Source organism: Crocuta crocuta, unplaced genomic scaffold (assembly GCF_008692635.1).
Source record: "Crocuta crocuta isolate KB4526 unplaced genomic scaffold, BGI_CrCroc_1.0 scaffold113, whole genome shotgun sequence".
Taxonomy (NCBI): Eukaryota; Metazoa; Chordata; class Mammalia; order Carnivora; family Hyaenidae; genus Crocuta; species Crocuta crocuta.
This window is the reverse complement of record NW_027530368.1, coordinates 17319624-17341151: the sequence shown is the minus strand read 5'-3', so window position 1 is coordinate 17341151 and position 21528 is coordinate 17319624.

The window sequence follows — 21528 nt, the reverse complement described above, 5'->3', positions numbered from 1 at the left end:
TCACACCAACCCAAAATAATTGATACAGTAGTAATAGGATCATAAATTTAAAGGCAAATGTGGGTATTGAAATTTGTTATGAAGTAGGCATAAAGGTGATCCAGACTGTGTTTATATTAAGTGTGGTGTCTCTCTTGATAAGATGAAGGTCCCCAAATGTGGGGTGACAACTGGGTGAAAGCCTTCACCCAAGGCAGAACAAAGGAGATAGTTTACTGAATATACCACAAGGGAGCAGTGGGCAAGACAGCAGGGGAGAGGCTGTCTGCAATAAGGCAGTGGGAGGATGTGGGCTGTATTTAAAGGGAGAAGGTGAGAAGGTATGGTGATGTTGGGAATTTTTTTCTACTTTGGTAACTTTGCCTAGCTGTCCACTGGTTAGTTATGGCCTATGGGTATTTTGAGGTGAGTTGCCTGATGGCCCTGTCTGTATTCAGCCAGGGTGTCGTTGTGGACCCTTTCTACAGTCTATTGCTAAAGCCTGTTTGCCTGACAGCAGCTACTACATTCTGTATTTTAAGATTAACACAGAAACAAAAATATAAAAAGTTTAAATTCTTGTGGTTGTGAGATAGGGAAACTGAAGAACTCCATAAAAACGTGGTTTTTGCCCCTTTTCCTGCTCCTGTTCATGCTAGAACTTGCACCCCCACTTTACACATGCCTCAGAATGTAAATAGCATATGTCCCCCTTGTGAGGGACACAGAGTTAAAGATATCTTTAGAATATAGAACATCTATAGAAGGACCAGATGAGAATGATGGGACAAAGCTATCATATGCATATTCCAGACCACCAGGAGCTAGGCTTTTCAATGCCAAGACCCGCTGGCTCCAAGGAATGACACCTGGGCCCTTGTCTTTATTCTAACCAGTTCCTAGATGCCTGAGAGGACATGAATACCAGCCCACAATTCTCAGTAAACACCCCCAAACCTGGAACAAAGATGAGACCCATACTCCTTTCCTTTCTGAATCTCCCAGACCTTCCATCTGTATCTGCTCTCTCTATATCTTCAATAGACTCTGCTCTCACTTCCTGCTGGCTCATGTTTGATTTCCATCCTATGTGCAGCCAAAGACCATTGGTCCTGTGGGACCCCCTCTGGGTCCCTGGACCCGGCTTGCCAGTGTCTTTTGTATTTACAGAAGCTATGGTTCATTGAGGTTCGATCTGAGATGTTAACATTCTAGAAATATAGTTCCGTCAAGTATAGTTCAACAACCAAAATAGAGTTAAGGCGAAATTCTTTACCTATAACTCCTGAAGGACATTAAAGATGATCTAATTTAAATCTACCAGCAATATTGCTCGGATTTCCTGTTTCTTCAAACTCCAATGAATGTGCATCAAAATAGTTGATACCACTGCCTGTTCTGAGTGGCAATTTCATTTAAGTAAAACCTCATTGCATTAAATTACTGTTAACTGAAGTTTAATTTGGCTTGTAGTTGGCTTATAAAGTATGTACAATTATTTTAGTTTTATGCCTGTATAAAAGGTACAAGACTCAGGAATTTGTGTCTTGTTATATGTTTGTACAAAAAGTACAAAAAGTACACCCTTGGTGTCCACTGAAACTTTTTTCTTAAAGGAGTGTAGACTGCTCAACTTTAAGAAGACTGCTCTATGTCACTGCCAAAGGGATTTTTCCAAATTGCAAACCTAATTGTATCTCCATTCTGATTAATTTTATTGAATCACTCCCTAATCTCTAATCTACGGGATAAAAATCTAAACTGCTTTGTGTTGGCTATAAACTTTCCCTATTTAGACTCATCAATTTTGACTTTCTTATTTTCTTCTCTTCTTCTTATGTTATAATCCAAGCAAACAACTTGTTCCCTTCCTAACATACAACCCTCTCTTCTGCTTCTGTGTCTTTCCATGTATGATTCTTTGTGCTTGGTACATTTTCTCTCCTGGGTGTCAGTCTGGCACCCTCAGTGTTCAGGTCGTCATACTGGAGGTTTTCAATATTAGCCTCTGACTTCCCCACACTGACTGGTGGGTGCAATCTATGTCTGCCCTTCCACTGTGTTAATTAATTTGTATAGTCATTATTTCATCCATGGAAATGAATGTGGGAGTAGGTATTGCATAGCGGTTAAAAGTGCTGGCTCTGGCATCAGATTGTCTAGGTTCAAATTTCACCTGGTACCTCTTTTTTTTTACACTTTTGTAAGGGAAATTTTTTTTTTCATTTTATTTATTTATTTATTTATTTTACAAATAGTTTATTGTCAAATTGGTTTCCACATAACACCCATTGCTCATCCCCACAAGTGTCCTCCCTCATGCCCATCCCCCCTCCCCCCACATCCATCAGTCCTCAGTTTTTGTCAGCATTCAAGAGTCTCTCATGGTTTGCCTCTCTCCCTTTCCCCCACCATTTCCCCCTTCTTCTCCCCCTTGTTCCTCCGTTAAGTTCCTCCTAATCCTCCTATGCGTGCAATCATATGATATTTGTCTTTCTTGGCCTGACTTATTTTGCTCAGCATAACACCCTCAAGGTCCATCCACGTTGCTACACATGGCCAGATTTCATTGTTTCTCATTGCCATGTAGTATTCCATGGTATAGATAAACCACATCTTCTTGATCCATTCATCCGTTGATGGACACTTAGGCTCTTTCCATGTTTTGGCTATTGTGGAGAGTGCTGCTATGAACATTGGGGTCTGTATCCCTTGGGTAAATTCCTAGCAGTGCTATTGCTGGGTCATAGGGGAGTTCTATTGTTGGTTTCCTGAGGAACCTCCACACTGTTTTCCAGAGGGGCTGTACCAGTTTACATTCCCATCACCTGGTACCTCTTAAACATGTGACTCTTGTTAAAGTTGCTTACCCTTTATGTGCCTCAGTTTCCTCACTTGTAAAGTAAAAATAATATCTACCTTGTAGAGTTGTTAGGCATATTTAAGTTCAATCTTATTTTTATGGAACTTAGCATAGTCTCTGGCACATGGACTACCTCCTTTATGCCAGGCACTATGCTAGGCTCATGGAATACAGGTGTGCAAGACAATCACAGGACATAATAATTCCTGCATTATGGAGCTTGAAGTTTAGTATAAGAGACTGGCAAAAACACAACCAAACAAATAAAAAGAAAAAGTAGAGGGTGACTAATGGTAAGAAGGAAATAAAGTAGGTAGGATAGGGAACAAGGGGATGGAAGAACTTCGAATAAGGTGGCCAGGAAAAGCGATTCTGCAGAGACTTAAAGCCACCCTGAAGGATGAAAAGGAGATAAGTTCTGAAACATGGGGGGCAGGTGGGTGGAGTGACTAGAAGAGGGAAGGTTGCCACTGACTCTGCAGAGATTTTGGCTTTCATGAGGACTTGGAAAAGCCAGTGTGGCTAGAGCAGTAAGTAGAGGTGTGGCAGAGATGAGGTAGGAGAGGACTGCAAAGTTTAGACAGAGAAATGGCATGACCTGGTCTAGATTTTAAGATGGTCCCTCTGGCTGCTGAGTCTAGAATGGATTGGAGGAGGATAAGAAAGAGGGGTAGAAATCAGAAGTAATATGGTGGCAAGGGTGACAAGGAGAAAAGAGGAACAGATCGGGAATATATTTTAGCTTTGGAATTAATAGGACTTGTTGATGAATTGGATACTGGCAGGGGTGAATTAAGACAATTTATTCGATGAGTCAGAAATGCAGTGGAGGAGACATCTAGGAGTAGCTGGCAAGGCAGTTGGATCTGAGTGTGGAACTCAAAGAAAGGAATAGTAATTAGGGGTGCCTGGGTGGTTCAGTCAGTTAAGTGTCTGACTTTAGCTCAGGTCACGATCTCACGGTTTGTGGGTTCGAGCCCCCATGCTGGGCTCTGTGCTGACAGCTAGCTCAGAGCCTGGAGCCTGCCTCTGATTCTGTATCTCCCTCTCTCTCTGACCCTCCCCTGCTCACACTGTCTCTCTCTCTCAAAAATAAACAAAACATTAAAAATTTTTAAAAAATAAGGAAACATTAAAAAAAAAGAGTAATCAGCATACCAGTGGCATCACAAGCCATGGAAATGCATAATATCACTTAGAAAGATGGTAAGGAGAAAAAGGAAGGCCCAGTTCTGAGCCCTGAGAGTGGAGAGGCTGCTAAAGCTATGGAGGTGGAGCCCATGGTGATGCAGGAGTCAAGCTAGGATGTATTATGCTGGGGTATTTTCCATTTGCACCCACTCCCTCCATACCCTTGGCTCTTCTCTGTGCCCCCGCAGGTCTGATGTATGGATGGGAGCATGCCAACTCCCTGGCTCTTTTTTGGTTCAGTCAGCCAATGAGAGACACCAACAGCTGATGAGAGGGTAGGATGAGGGAGAAACTAAAGGTATAGAACATAATTCCTTACGGTGTGGCAGTGACTGCAGCTGCCTGTTGCCTGCTTGCTGGGCTCTAGCTATCACTCCAATTACTCCATTTATTCTCTTTGCCACTTGAAGCCTTCACAGTTTCCCACCGTTGGTCATCACTCAGTGCCTTCAGCATTCCTCGTTATTAGTTCCAGAATCTGCCTTCCCCACGGGAAATATTCTCTTCATTAAGTTTTCTTTAGAACTCATCTGAGTGTGCCCTCTGTTCCCTGCTTCCTTTTGCACTGCTGCTCTGGGAGCACACCCTGGCCTCTCTCCCAGCAATAGACCACCATTTCTTGTTAAGGGAAGCTTTTTACCCTGGAGGTGGGAGCTGAGGGGCATGCTATGCTCTCTGCTGTTCTGACTAACCCTCAGTCTTCGGAAGGTACTGTGTCCATGGATTCTCAGTGCTCATACCCCTCTCCCGGCTGTAATTCTGGGCTCAGCATGTATTCTAGCCGTTCTCTGGAGATGAAGCGTTATGTTCTGTTCCTTCTTCTACCTGGGTTTTCACAGTGCCTTAAGATGAACAGTATAGGTCACATTCCCACAGTGCAAAGAGCTTTTTTTAATTTTTTTAATTTTTTTANTCTTTGAAGGGTGTCCCTTGGTCTCTCTTGTGACTTTGGTTTTATTTTATTTCTCTACTCGTAGTGATGTTTTGAACTCTCCACGATGTGCACTTTAGGTTTGTTCCTTGAAATAGCCTGTGCCACAGGCACAGAGGAGGTGGGCTGTCTCCCGTGCCTCACGCCCTCACTCCGTGCGTTGTTAATGATGCCACCCAACTTGCAATCCACAAGCCAAGGCACTTCAGGGCAGGGAACTGGTTCCTCCTGATGCCGACCACGTCCCTGGGGTACCACCTAACCCGGAGGGAACTTCCACTGTCCAGTGCCAGACCGAGGCCACCAGTCCAAGGAAAGCCCCACAGTTAGAGGTGGGATATCTCTCCAAAAGTCCTGCTTCTCCCCGAGCGCAGATGGGAAAAGAGTGCAAAGAGCTTTGATTCCTGTGGAGAAATAGGGGAGCAGCAGTAGGGTTTTTGCTTTCCCCACCATGGCTGTTGGGTGCCTTCCCCAGACCTGCACCTTTGTCAGGACTCTTGCTTTTACCCCAGTCTTTTTTGCGAGTGGTCGGTGAAGTCCAAGGAGAAGAGCCTGTGAGGGGTGGTGAATTTCTGTGTCTGCAGCCCCCAGAGGTTCTATAGACTTTCATTAGTCCACACTGAGCCATTAGCAATTCGTTAAAAATCTAGTTGAAATCTTGCCCACGTCTGTTGGTGACTATGCTGGGTGAGCAAGAGCTCATGTCCTGTTTGTCTTTGGAGGCTCTTATCTTTCTTTAGATTTCAGATTCATGGTTTTTCTGTCACTTTTAGGTTCCAGAAAAGTTGTGAATTTTCAGACTCTCTGTCTCTGTTGTAACAGTTGTTACTGTTGTTATGAGGGTAGGATGCTCTTTCCATATCTCAGCATCCTAAGCAGAAGTGGGTCTCACATGCATTTGAAGACCTCTCTTCTCCATTAGTCTAGAGAAGTAAAAAAAGGGTATAATTTGTTTTTTCACTGTTTTTTTGTAGCTTGTTCCTGCCCCCATAATTTTTATGGTTCTTCCAGGATTGGGACACAAGAGCAGGGAATAGAAAAGGGATAAAAGAATTCAAATTCTGTAGCCAGTGAAGTTTTAATTTGACTGACACTTATTGGTTTTCATATTCACTATTACTGCACTCATCCAAAAGCTGTTTAGGATATGGGACGGATGTGGGGATTGTCTGGCGATGTCTGTTGGGGCCACCAAAACTGCATAGTTTCCTAATGTGGGTACGCTTGGGGTGAGCTTTTGTGACCTTCCCAGCTTCCACTCCCGGTGGTCTGTTGCACAGCTTCTTAGTGCTGAGACCTTCTTGTCTTGGCTCTTATCCTTCTAGGGTGAAATACCGTCAAAACGGCTTCCCTGGGTTCTTTTGGCCCACATATTCACACTTCTTTGCCCCCAAAACAAGTGGAATTGAAGCTTCTCTCAAACACTGATTTATTTTCTTGCTTTGTCATTGCAGAATTCAGTAAGCCTCTACCTTCCAAATTCTCTTAGGTGGGCAGCAGTTGCTAGTGTCTATATTCTTTTTTTTTTATTTAGTTTTTTTTTAATATAGTTTATTTATTTTTGAGCATGAGATAGAGCAGAGATAGAGCATGAGCAGGGAAGGGGCAGAGAGAGAGGGAGACACGGAATCTGAAACAGGCTCCAGGCTCTGAGCTGCCAACACAAAACCCAACACACGGCTCAAACCCACAAACTCCAAGATCATGACCTGAGCCAAAGTCAGACACTCAACCAACTGAGCCACCCAGGCACCCTACTAGTGTCTATATTCTTAAATGCCCCTATATGGCCATTTTATAGTATCGAAGTGGGCCTCATCCAAAATTTGGCTTGAATGTCAAGAGTTATGTTCTCTGTGGTCTTCTTATTTGCCTTAAAGCAAAGCACAAATTTCCCTTCATGAAGGTAGCATAAATATACCCCATCTCCTGAACCAGGATGAGGAAAGTGACCATTGTCTAGATATGGAAGGCTGGCATTAAGATGATTCTGCATCAACACACCTTACGCTTCCATTAGTTTCCCTCACTTATTTCCTACTCACTTTCCCTCAGTTTATCACCAAACCTCCCTTTACTTTGTCTGGTTGCTTTCTACAATTTACTGCCCTTAGTTAAAATGTATAACCCCTGAATCTAACTATATCCTTAGTGTTCATTTTTTTTTTTTTTGGTGAAGCCCCTATACATGTAAAAATATTAATATCAACAAAATTTGCATGCCTTTTCTCCTGTTGATCTGTCTTTTGTCAGTTTAATTCACAGGCCTCAGCACTGAAATAAATGGATAGAGCAAAAGCTTAAGAAAACACCTTTTCTGCATTGTCATTAATTCATTAAGAAAGCCGTGACTGGATTCGACTACTAGTTTCCATTTTCTGCTCTGAGAAAAGCAGTAACGAGTTACTCCTTTGGAATGGGCACCCAGCCTTGGTAGTATAGATAGTAGATGTCTCTTCTGTGTCTTCCCTGGGAACCAAATGACCTGAGCAGTTTTGAGGTTCTGGGTCATTGGGATAACTGAAAACTGCCACCTTCAGAGAGCGGGTAGGAACAGATTTGGTAATGCACAAATAATACTTGCTACATATTTGGAGAAGAATTTGAGATAGTGAAAACTCCTTCAGCCTATCTTTGTTTCTTGGTGTACTGAAAATTTCCTCCATTCTAATAAAAGAGAATCAGAAAGAGATCTGCTCCAATGAGGGGATCATCCCTAATTTTTTCATACCTTAAAATAGTTCAGTATTCAGACCTCAGTCTATAGCTGTTCCCCTCTGTGTCAAGATACCTCTAATCACCATGATTTGTTATTTGTTTTCTTCTATCACCACTAGTCATTGTCATTTTTCCTAATAGACTGATTTTCCTGTACAGACCACACTCCTGATGCCTTGAGTTCATTGTCACAAATTACCTCAGAGAAAGTGTTACCGAATTGTGATGAACAGAATCAATTTATAAATAGACCTTTGAGTGAGTAGTGTCTTTAGAATTCTAACTAAATGCAACCTGGATTAGATTATTTAAATTTTCATGTTGGTTAGTTGTTTGTAGGATATTGGGATCATTTTTCCTTCCCACAAAAGTTTCTTTAAAGTCAGCTTGAATGAACAGTAATTGAGCACAAAAGCCTGACCTTGCCAACACTGCATTGCATGCTCAGTCAAATTAGTTCAGACCATTATGGTTTATATTAACTATATTTGTCATTTGTAATTAACATGGATTAAGATTTGGAGGAGATTTTTGGGCTTGTTTTTGGTTGATTATGCTAGTCAGACCATATTAACATTTTCTCTTGCTTCTTAAATTGGTTCTATGTTTTCTTAACAGAATAATTATATCTTTGATCTGATTTTGAAATAGGCTGACTAATGTTTGCTCAGGAAGAAAATAAAACCACCCCTTACCCAATTTTCTCCTTCTCCCTTTGACAACTACATAAAAGGTTGATCAGGAGAGAAGCAATCCATGGATTTGAGTTTTGGCTCATTGTATAAGATGATGATAATGATCCAAATTTAGAACATCATGAAATCACTTAAGGTTTTGTTTTAAAATACATTCACTGTGTCTTGGATGTGAAAAAGGTGGTTCTGCAGACAGGCCTGAGCTATTGCCAAAGAAAAGACTATTGTGTGTAAAGTAGCCTTTCATTATCATTGTTAACCCTCATTAAAATCACAAACATTTAGCTTTTCACAACTTTGTTTTCTTTTAAAGAGATGATATTCAAGGTTTTTGAAATGTTTACATTTTCCTGAAATAGTTTCATTTAAAATAAAACTTCTTTTGTGGTTATACCGGTGCATCAGTTTTAGGAGAGAGGGGGCTTTGAAGCTGAGCAGTAACATTAGCTTTGACATTTTGTTGTCTTTTTCAGTCTTTCATAAAAATTCCAAAAATTAATCAATTCATAAAAATTTCATTTTGGGCACTTGCATTTGCATTTTCTCTTCTTTTAGACAATCGCTGTGACTTTTTCATGCTTGCAGTATGCATCGTTCTCATTACCACTAAACATTTATGGAATATATACCATTATGTAAGAAAACAGCAATTTCTGTAGCAAATGCCTGCACATTTTTGCTCTTTAAATACAGACTCACCTGGATTCCCTGCAAGGCAATACCAGGATGAGGAAGGCATTTGAGATTTCTTTTAGGCCTCAACCTGTTCTCATTAGGCCTCCTTTAATTTGGTTTTGGCCTTAGAAACATAGCTTAGTTTAATTGTTCATAGCTGATCTGCTTCACTTTCCCCATCAGAGTAACTCTTCTCATCCTCCCAATATTTTCTTATGGAAAATTTTAGTTTGAGTTTTTATCTCTTGTAAAGTTTGGTTGCTTTGTTGGTTAATAAAGTACACTTCATTCAAACCCCTTGTATCCTATGCATATTCCAATTGTTACCCTTTTTGGTGAAGAAGTAAATTCGGAAATGGTACTTAGAGTATTAGGGTTCAGTTTCAACAATAATTTATTGAGTCTGTTAGGTATAGGCATTATGCTATTTTCACATTTGTTATTTTACTTAGTTATAAAGAATAAGGGATCATGGCCATAAAGACTTGACCTAATACACATTCATGAGCATTGTGGTATGGGAGAATTCAGATCATACGGAAGACTGTTCTCTCTTGAGAAATTTGCAAGGAGGCATACAAACATAGTGAGATTACATTTTGAGACACTTATTCTCCCTTTCCAATATTTTCTGCTATCCTACCATTCTCCCACACTCAGGAGATGACCTGGGCGTAGTATTTTCACTGCTCCTAAGAAAGGTTGTTACAAGCAAGAAAATAATAAATACTTGGTTTTTGAGTTTCAAAATAGATGCAGACAAAATTTTGAAAGAAATTATTTGTGAGATATAGGGCATAGATTTCTGCATATACAAAACAGATTAGGAAGAATACAGGATGATGTAAATTCATTTTTCTGGTTTTTAAAAAGATGTCCTAGACTGAGGATAAACACAAGTGTGAGAGGGACAGCAATGGGGACTACATGGAAGCTTGAGTACGTGTGAGAAAAGACAATTTCAGTCATGTGATCTATTTTCAGTACCCTAAAGAGCTGTGCTGGCTTATGCCTTGATGACTTTGTTCATGCTTCTACATATATTTGATGTTTCTTCACCTATATTTTTGTCTGGCTGATATGTCTCTTTCACTCTACAACTCAGGTGTCATTTCTGTTGGGAAGTCTTCCTAAACCCACCCAGAGTACTGAATTTCTATAAGTGGTAAAGGATTAACTCAGCAGGATTGGTTTATCCAGACCCTGCACATTCTTTTTTTTTTCTTAGTTTATTGTCAAGTTGGTTTCCGTATAACACCCAGTGCTCATCCCAACAAGTGCCCTCCTCCATGCCCATCAGCGCTCAGTTTGTTCTCAGCATTCAAGAGTCTCTCATGGTTTGCCTCCCTCCCTCTCCCCAACTATGTTTCCCCTTTTGCACGGCAAGGGAAAAATCAATAAAACTAATAGGCAACCGATGGAATGGGAAAAGATAGTTGCAAATGACATATGACATAAAAGTCTAGTACCAAAATGTATAAGAAATTCACCAAACTCCACACCCAAAAAACAAATAATCCAGTGAAGAAATGGGCAGAAGACGTGAATGGGAGAAGACACTTCTCCAAAGAGGATATCCAGATGGCCAACAGACACATGAAACGATGCTCAGCATCCCTCCTCATCAGGGAAATACAAATCAAAACCACACTGAGATGCCACCTCATGCCCATCAGAGTGACTAAAATGAACAAATCAAGAGACTCTAGATCCTGGCGAGGATGTGGAGAAACGGGCACCCTCCTACACTGTTGGTGGGAATGTAAACGGGTGCAGCCCCTCTGGAAAACAGTGTGGAGGTTCCTCAAAAAATTAACAATAAAACTCCCCTANGGGGGAGAGGGGAAGGGGGGAGATGGGCATGGAGGAGGGCACTTGTTGGGATGAGCACTGGGTGTTATATGGAAACCAACTTGACAATAAACTATTTAAGAAAAAAAAGAACAGAGAGCTCAGAATCTAACAATCTGGTGGGGAGGGGTGTCAGGTAAGCTGCTTGATAAATAGGTTAGTGACAAAGGGATAGAAAAAGAGTGGCTATGCAGATTCAACACATATATACAAAAGCCAGGAAGTAAGAGAGGAGTGAAGTGAATTTATTGTGTTTGGATAAGACTATTTGAGGGAGAAAGTGGCAAGAGCTGAGGCTAGAGAAGGAACCAGATAATGCAGGGTTCTGTTAGCCATATTAAGGAGTGTGGTTTTTATCCTACAATAAGTGGGAAGTCATTGAAGGATTATAAGCAGGTGAGTGACTTGACTTGATTTGCTTTTAGAAAGAACACTCTGGCTGTGGTTTGTAAGGTTGCATTGGAAAAGCACAAGAATATAGGGAGGCAGACTCACTAAGAGACTGTTGTAGAAATTCAGATATGAGATATGGAGGTCTAAACTGGGGTTGGGAGTTCATTGGAGAAGAGTGGATAGATTCACAAGATGCTTAGGAGGTAGAATTGATAAGACTAGCTGGTAGATTGGATACTGGGTAGAGGGCATGAAAGGAGTTAAATATGACATAGTATGCCAATCTTAAAGAGGTGTGAGCAACCTTGCCTCTGTTAGAGAGGTGTGAAGAATGTCAGATTTGGGAAAAAAGATGAATTCAAGTTTGGTCATGTTGATGTGTTTTAATGATTTTTTTTCCTCTTCTAGTCTGTAAGCTTCATTTGGTCAGCTAGTTGTCCCAATGCCATTTTAAAAAATATAATCTATTTTGCTATAATTCAATAGTTATCATTCCTAAGATATTTTTCACAATGTAAAGTATGTTATCAAAACAATTGTTTCAGCAGCAACAGGAAATTAGGGGTTAGAGAGTTTTAGATGGGGAATAACCAAGTTATTTTTGCTGCAGGGATTTCAATAATAAAGGAATTTTGAATATAAATGTATTTAGTTATTAGATGCTAAAAATAATAAATTATATTAAAACTGACAAAACAAACTTCATTTTCTTTACATTCCACTCACTCCAGAGCCTCATTTTCCTCTTTAATCTTTGGCTTTGACCTGACAATTTTGCTTGCAACACACCTCATAAATATCAAAGTTAACATAAAAGCAAATGTATACTCAAGTAAATAAATATCAGACATGCCAACAGAGTAGCCAGCCATTCCAGGAAGGTGGTTCTGTGTCCTATGCCTCATACACATTTTCTCTACTCACTCAGCATTAACTCCCTATCACAATTCAATTATTAAACTATTAATCACATTATATCATATAGAGTGAACATTAACACTGTTGGAGAAATGGTTGCTATCTCCCCACCCCCTACCCAATGATGTGATATGCCACCTTTGTAATATACTCAATTCCAAGTAACTTGTGTTTCAAAAAAGCTCTCCAAAATATGCTGATACTCAGTCAGTTTGTGTATGATGTTTATGAAAAATGGAAAGATATGTTTCCTTCTCTCTAGCAAATCACAGTCCTTCAAGCGAAATGGCATGAACATAACATTTCAGTTTAACTAACATTCACTGAGTGTGTGAGGCACTAGGCTAGGAGTCAGAGCTACAAAGACAAGTCATGGTCTTTGCCCTCAAGCCTGGTAATGGGAGAGGCAAGTACATAACCAGATGATTGTTTTAAAATATAGCAAGATGGCCATAATAGAAGCCATGTGCACAGACAATTGAGGAATTCCAGGAAAGCTTCTGGGAGAGATGAATTTTTTTTTCTTAAATAGTTTATTGTNTCCCCCCCACTCCTATTAGCCCTCAGTTTGTTTTCAGCATTCAAGAGTCCGGGAGAGATGAATTTTGAACTGCACCAAAATAACAGGTATGAGTTGATTAGGTAGAGAAGAGGGACTGAGGGTACAAGGGGCTATTGCTGGCACAACAAATTGTATTCTGTGTGAATCTCCAAAGGTAATGCAACACAGAAGGCCTGCAAAAGGAGCACTGAGAGGAAGGTCAATCCAGGAAGAACAAAGGCAGAGAAGTGTAAACTTACAGTGTATTCAGGGAACTAGAATCTGTTTGCTGTTACTCAGCTGTAAAGTGAAGGTGGAAAGTAGTAGGATGCAAAGTGGAGGACGGAAGCTTCTCTGCTGTGGATCTTGGACTGTGCTCTGTGGACAGTAGAGAACCACAGATGGCATTAAGCAGAGGAGTGGTGTGGAGTTTTGAATTTCCAAGAGATCTTGGAGGTAGATGCATTTGAGGAAATAAGTAAGATCAGATACAAGAACAGAGTTGACATGAATTGCTATAGTTCTGTGAATGATAAGGGGGCTGTAAACCAGGGCATTATAAGAGGAAGTGGGAGCAAATGTAAGAGATGTTTCTGGAGTACAAAATCTGGACCCTGGTATACTCACTGTAAGGGGTTTGGCTGAGGGAAGGAGGAGGATTCAGGATAACTCCCAGGTTTCTGAAAGGTTTAGACTTGAGAGATAATGATGTCAGATACGAAGTTTGAGGTACTTATCAACCACTCCTGTAGATTTGTCCTGTAGCATAAGGCCAGAAATAATAAATGGCATAGGTGAAGTATAAATAAAACTCAGAGGAGCAGAAATAATTTCTAGCTTGCAGAATCAGGAAAGATGGACTCATAAAGAGAGTAGCATTTGGATCTAGGCCTTGAAGGAGTGGTAAGATTTGCATTGAGGGATATGATGGGGTGGAAATGTCCCAGAGAAGGCATGGATACCCTCAGGATGTTGTTTGAGAACAGCTGAGACTTCCTGTTTGTGACTAAAGAGTTTGCTAAGCATGGAGAGGGGGATGTGGCTAGCTGGTGGCTTGGAACCAGGTCATGAACAACCTTGGGGTTCTGTGCCTAATGGGCCTTGGGCTTTGCATTGGGCAAAGATGCAAGCAGGGTCATGCTTTGGGAAGAATGACCTCAGGTAGTACCTGAGACAAAATAGAGACAAAGAGATTGAAGCCAGATAGACAGATAGTCAGGACACTGCACCAGAATGCTAGAAACAGGAATGGAGAAGAGGGGACCAGCAGTGAAAACGATTGGGTAGTTCGCTGCATTTGAGAGTATGACTCAGGTCAGGTGTTATAAACGGTTGGATTATAGAGATTGAGAACATGGTGCTGCCTCCATAGAAAAAAAGGAGAGAGAAACAGATGTCTAATATTATGTCTAATAGAGAAATTGTCTAATATTCTCTACTCTGTCTAATAGATAAACAGATTTATAAAGATAATGGAACACCTTCAAAGAGAATATAACTTGTGTCCCCACTTGTCTTTTTCTTTATTACTGGCAAAAAGTTCTTAAAAAAGTGAGGAGGTAGTATGCCTTCTTATACTGGTTAAGATTATAGTTAGAAATTCTTGACTTTAAATCTCTGCTCTGCTCTTTATTAGCTGTGTGCACTTGAGTGAGAGTTCTAAGCATTTTAAGTCTGAGTTTTCTGATCTGGAACATAGAAATAGGAAGACATCCAGTAAGCTTGTGAGTAACACATAGTTTACATTCAATAAATGCTAGCTATTATTAGAATTCTGAAAGGAAAGAAATGCACAATAGAAGTCTAATTCAATTACTATGTTCAGAAATACAATTTGTTCAAAATTTTCATCAGCTCTTCTGATGGACAGAAGGGTTGGTAGGAAAACATTGATGTCATGTTATAATAATCCAGCTGGTGGTTACTAGCAACCATGCAAACCCTAGAGATTACCTCTTCAACTTAATATTTTAAAGATGTCTTGAACTGAATTCCTTAGACCTGGCTTTGAACCTATAGCTATGTGCTGTGAATTCAGAGAGATCCAGGCAGTGGGTTAGGATTATTTATAAAAAAGATTGCTTTACAAAATGTCAAGTAAATGGAAACAAGGCTGATGACTTTAGTAAAAGTCATAGGCATTTTCAAGTGAAACATGTAGAATACATTTATAACTTGAGATAATTTCAAGAGTTTACCAGAATCCTAGTTATGTGTATTAGCATGTTATTTAGGTGCTTTGGAATCTATAATGTAAATAAAAAGATTTTCCATCATCATCATAGTAACTGATTCATGCAAGAATCATCAATGGAACTAAAACTAGTGGGTAAATATTTGAGGAGTAACAGATTTGATTTATCTTATCTAAAATTTATCTTATCTAAAATCTTATCTAAAATTTAGCTTCCTTCTGTTTTCATAACAGTTCCAAAATCTCTTCTCAAGTCAGTCTTTTCTCTTTTATTTGTCATCAATACACAATACATTCACTAACTTCAAAGAGTTCAAAAGTAATGGAAATGTCATTTACTGCTGTTCAGCATGGGAAACACTCCTGCAGCCTTTGGACAATGAAGAACTTAGTTCCCACCAGAGGGCGCTCGGCTTTTACTTAAGTCACCATTTTGGGTTTTGGGACTTCCTTTGCAACTCAGAAATTAAACAGGAATTTTTTTTTTGTACATTTGTAGGTGAACTTAGATATCTGAGGATTAATGTAACTAACATTTTAAAGCTTGGGTAGGTCTTGCTTTTACTTCCAGGTTAAAGACAATGACCTAAATGACATATCAATCAGAACCCTTTACCAAAAAACAAAAACCAATAACCAAAAACCAAAACAAAACAAAAACCACTATNTATATATATATATATATATATATATATACACATATATATATATACATATATACGTGTATATATATACATATTCTTTTTTCCTGGTAAACACTTCCAGTCTTGGTTCATTGCAGGTTTGAGAGCCACAGTTCCTTCTTCACTTCATTCACTTACTTTGGGAATTAGGTTATTGAAAGAGAGGTGGGGTTAGAATGCAAGGAACTCAGTTTCAGGGCTTAGGGGCAAGGTGCTGACACTCCTGTGAGTCTTGCTTCCTTTACAGAATGGTCTTGCCTTCCTTGAGGCTGTGTCAAGTGTTCTCAAAGTCTCTCCACCAGCAACATCAGCATCATCTGGGAGCTTGTTGGGCCTTACCCCAGACCCACTGAGTCAGAACTTCTGGGGGTGAGGCCCAGCAATCTACATTTTAACAAGTTCTCTGAGTGATTCTGATGTGTGCTACAGTTTGAGAACCACTAAGCTAGACATTTTGTTTTTGCAAGGCAAGCTGCTTTTGAACGATAGGAGCCTCAACATTATTGTTCAGTTTTCATTCCAAGAATTAGGAGCAGACTTTCCACCAGCCTAGGTCTCAAACTTTTAGGCAAAAGGTAGTGTCGAAGTGGTTTTCTACCTGCTTCAAGCTTCTAAGGAAGCTTGTTTTCCACCAGTCTAAGCAGAGGTACCAGCCCATGGAAGGAAGTTTTGGAAATAGATCACTCATATGTAAAGGGAACCAAGAGAGTCAGTTAAGAATTTAGGGAGAAAGTGTAGCATGATGGTTAGGCCTACGGATTCTGGATCCATCTTGCCTGCTGTGACAGCTCTGTGTGATATTGGGCAAGCTGTTGTTGTTTTCCCTCTCTGGGACTCAATTTCCTTATCTGCATATTAGGAATGATAATAGTACCTATGTCATACACTTGTTATGAGAACTAAATTAGACAAGATTTCTAATGTGATTAGAACAGACCATTGGAACAGTGTAAATGTTTAGAAATACTGTGCTCTGCACAGCACAGGTCCCCTACCATCCTGCCAGCACAATACTGTCCCCTTTGGCCAGCAATAAAACAAACATAATCATACTTTTTCCCAATTCTTATGGAAAAATTTTAGTGTAAAATATTTCCATCACATTTACACATGTGACAGGAGTCCTAGGAGCTCCTTTGAAGTCAGAACTATTCTTTTAATTCCAGCCCTCCTACCTAGTAGATGTTCGACTTTGAGCAAATTACTTAACCTCTCTTTAAATCTCACTTTCATTTTTATTTGTAAAATGGGATTATAATATACATAGATTATAATACACATCTCAGTAGGTAAATTGTAGAAATAAAATACCGTTATCTGTATACTACCATTCCCAGGAAGTGCCATAAAGAGCATAGGATAGTGTTTGGCACATAAAAGAGCTCAGTACACAGTTGTTCCTTTTCATTCACGGCTTTTTACATTTTGAGTATTTGGGGACCTTTTAAATCACCAAGGCACTAATTATGTTCTTGTACTGTTTACTTTTCAGTTTCACACTTCAGCTCCTGAATTTCTGGCCTGGAGTGACTGGGAGAATCTTGTTTTCCCTTCTTCTCACATGGGAACTTTTTGGACTAAATTTTTTTTCTTTGCTAAAATGTTTACTGACCATTTGCATATCTTTTTAGGAATGTCTGTTTAAGTCCTTCATCATTTTATCAGGTTGCTTTTCATTGTTGGATTGTAGGAGCTGTTTAAATATTCTGGAATTTAACCCCTTATCAGATATATTATTTGCAAGTATTTTCTCTTATTCTAGAGGTTGCTTTTTCATTCTGTTGTTTGTGTTCTTTTTTTCTTTCATAGTTTGTTGTCAGATTGGTTTCCATATTACACCCAGTGCTCATCCCAACAAGTGCTGTCCTCCATTGGGCTCAATTTTCTAGTCAGCTCTTCCCTACCTTTTAGGCTGACTTGCCCCTAAGATCACAAAACTAATATTTTTCATTTTAGAAAATTTGGAACATTTCAATAAAGCATAAATAAGAAAATGAACATTGCGAATTCCTCTCCAAAAGAAAACATCATAAATGATTTGGTGTATTTCCTGCCAGACTTTCCTAGCTTTGCTTCAGTAAAATTGCTATCATAAAGGATGTTCAATTTTCCTTCTTGCCTTGGGGCTTCTATAGATGTGATCCTCCTGGCCTGGCATGTCCTTCCATGGCGTAGGATGCTCCTTACTTTCCCACACTTCCCTCCTATTCCAGCCACTCCTGATGTTTCAGATGAGGCCAGCTCTCTGTATTAGACACTTTCAAAGCATGCTATACTCATTCCGGACTTCTGGTTCTTAGTGACATATAGTATTTACTTGTGTGAGTATGTGAGCAGTATCTATCTCCACGACTAAACTGTAAGCTCAGGACAGTAGGAACCATGTCTGGTTCACTCAACTGCATTCCAAGTGCCACCACAAAGCTGGACACATAGTGTGTCCTCAACAAATGGTTTTCAAATGACTGCATGAGTAAATGAAAAGTGTCGTACGCATTTCTCCATCCTGGGCATGATCTTCAATGTCTGGGTTTAACTGGCATGATTTTAACTTGTAAATGGCAGGGTGATAGGTAAGATGGTCTTTTAAGATTTCAGAGCACTCCATGGATTTCTAAAGCAGCCTGTTATGATGAGAGAGATCCTTAGCCATGAATCAAGAGACCAGTGTTTTCCTTTCTGCTTTACCAGTGCCTGTGTCTTGAGTAAGTCACTGACCTTCACTGAACCATATTTCCTTTTTTCTGCTCTATTTCTTTCTCAAGGAAACTCATACATTAAATAAAACAGTGTGTGTAAAGACACTTTTTAAATTATAAAGAGCCATGTAAGTATGGGCAGACCATTCAAAAGATATTTTTCTTGATAGAGCCACTTAGGAATTTGCAGAGGCCCCATTTTCAAACTTGAAATTGACTCTGCTGCCAAGAAAATCTCCTATTTCAAAGCTTAATGATTAGAAATAATTGTGAGTCTGAATGTTTTAAGTAGCCAAAATACATTAACTGCTATTTTATTCCTTAAAGGCAGACATAGCTGAGTTTGTTTCAATTTCATACTTGAAGATGGCAATAAACTAATTATGTAAATTGTGATAACAGAAACTTAGATTTACATTTCTTTCAAATTTCAGTTAGCTAATGTAGTCAAGATATTTCTGACAGATTAGCCAATGAATGTGAATTAAATAGATTAAAAAGAAGATTTAGTTTTTGAATATACTTTATACCTTATTCAGCAGTCAAGGAATGTGATAAGATTTGGAAATTCCAAAATGGAGTTAACATCTCTGTGACAGGATCAGTGTTCATATTTGAAGGCAGGATGGAGGAAAGGAAATTTCCCACCAGTGTCTTAGATGTTAAGAATTGGAATAAGTCACCCTTATGACTAAGTTTTATTGGCTGATTCTTTGGTAGTTTTCCACTGCCTCTTAAGCAATTTTCTTTCCATTTTAAGTTATGTGAAGGTGCTTGAAATGTACACATTGAGGAGGTAAAATATTTCAGAGAACAGAAAAAATTGGAAGTATGATAGAAGAGAAGAGCAGTCTCTTACACTCTGTGGAAATTGTGAGTTCATGGATAGAATGAGACAGTGTTTGCTGCTTTTATTTATTAATGCCTCCAACACACTATATTGAAAGGTGAATGTTTTTCTTTTCCTTCTTCATAGTACCAGATACTAAATGCATAGCATTTTAGAAGAGAAAAATCCTTTAAAGGTCCAAAGTCTTCGTTTCATAAATAATCTGACATTTACAAAGAAATTTACAATTGCTTCCAGATAATATGATTTCATAGAATCTTCAGAACTCTGTTATTATCCCCAATTAAAAATGAGGAAATGAAAACTCAGAGAGCTTAAATGACTTGTGTAAGGACACAGAGACGATGATAATGATGGGTAATATTAATTGAGTACTTGCCTCTGTGCCAAGCCCTCCTCATGCATGTTCATATTGAATTCTCACAAGAGTCCTAATACCTTATACATAATACATGACAAGCTGGGATTATAAATCAGTGCTCAGAAACTGATTTATTTTTTTCACTGAATGCTCTTCCATAGACACAAGATAAATATTGAATAAAATTAACGTGATTCTTTTTTTAGCTTGTGTTGTGTATGAAGTTGATCAATCAAGTAAGTAGTATTCTCATTTTGCAGGTGAGGAAATATGGAGAATTAAGACTACCATAATGGTATTGTGGTAGCTCATGCTGACAAGCAGAGGCAAGAACCCAGTTTTTCCCAACAGACTAAGTTTCTTTTCTTTGCCATGTATTTCAGAGCATAGAGTGGGCAACTTGCAACCAGGAGCAAAGTTAAGGACAAAGTATACAATATTCTGAATATTGGGACCAGATATTACCTGTAGGACTTAATAAGTCGGAAAAACTGACTGTGTCTCCTCCCAGGAAACTCCTCCCTGTACAATGCCCATCATCATCTGAGACTGAACCACTCCTCATGCCCTATTCACTTTTTAACTACTTAAGGAGAGCTGGACATGTTGTTAGAGTCATGAATTTTGGTGGAAAGTATTGTGGCTTCCCCTTTGAAGGTGCTATGAGGACCATCTACAGAGATTGGGATTAAAAGAAGATAATGATAATTTTTTTTTAAAAAGTTTATTTATTTTGAGAGTGAGGAGAGAGAGAGAGAGAACAGGGGAGGGGCAGAGAGAGAGGAGGGGAGAGAGAGAATCCCAAGAAGGCTCTATGCCTGACATAGGGCTCGATCTCATGAACTGGGAGATTATGACCTGAGCCAAAATCAAGAGTCAGATGCTTAACCAACTGAGCCACCAAGGTGCCCCAGAAGATAATGTTATCTTATTTCTTTGTCCTCAAACCAGATGATTGATCCCAGTGGCTATATCAATGAGGGAAGAGAGCATCCAAGTGAGATAATGGAGGCAGAGAGAAGTGAGTTAGCAGAGCATCCTGTACCTACCTTATGACATGGCAGTGATGTGTGGGTCTCCCAGAAGTCAGGAAGGCTCCATGAAAAATAGCTGGACTTAAGCTGACTTGCCAGTATCCTCCATAAGAGGCTGTAGCAACTGGGGAGTATTAGAAGGTGAAGACTATGTCCTATGGGCACCATGAAGAATGAGTAAAAATAAAGTGGGCAGAGACAAGGGGCTGCTGTATGAGAAAATGGGCAGAGATCAGGGTGGTTTGAAAGTCACATTGGAAGGTATTGAGTCCCCTCAAATAAATTCTTCATTAGCCAAATTTCCTTTGCAAATATTGGAAACCTAACTCAAACTGGCTTAAAAAAAAATAAAGGACTGGGGGGATGAGCACTGGGTGTTGTATGGAAATCAACTTGACAATAAACTATTTGTTAAAAAAAATAAAATAAAGGGCATTTATTTATGGGCTTATATAGCTAAAGAGAGCTAGAGGTAACGCAGGCTGTACGGGTGCATTAATTAGGGCTGTAACTCCATTTCTCCATTACTCTTATAGCCTTTTCTTTATTTTCAGCTTGGTGTTCTTGTTGGTTGCAAGATGATTCCTCAAGTGTATGAGTTAACTATTGCTGCACAACAAGTTACTTCAAAATTTATGAGTTAATCAATCAACACTTCTTATCTCCCAGTTCTTGTGCAACAGGAATCTAGGCATGGCTTAGTTGAGTCGCTCTATCTCAGAGTCTTTCACAAGGTAGTAGTCAAGATGTCAGCCAGGCTGTGGTTATCTGAGGCTTCACTGGGGCTGGAGAATCTACTGCCAAATTCACTTATATGGCTTTTGGCTAGAGACTGCAGTTCCTTATTAGATGGGCCTTTGTATGGGTTTCTCATGATATAGCAGTTGGCATTCCTTAGAGCAAGTGAAAAGAGACAGAAAGGAATAAGTAGAGGGAAAAGGAGGAAAGAGAA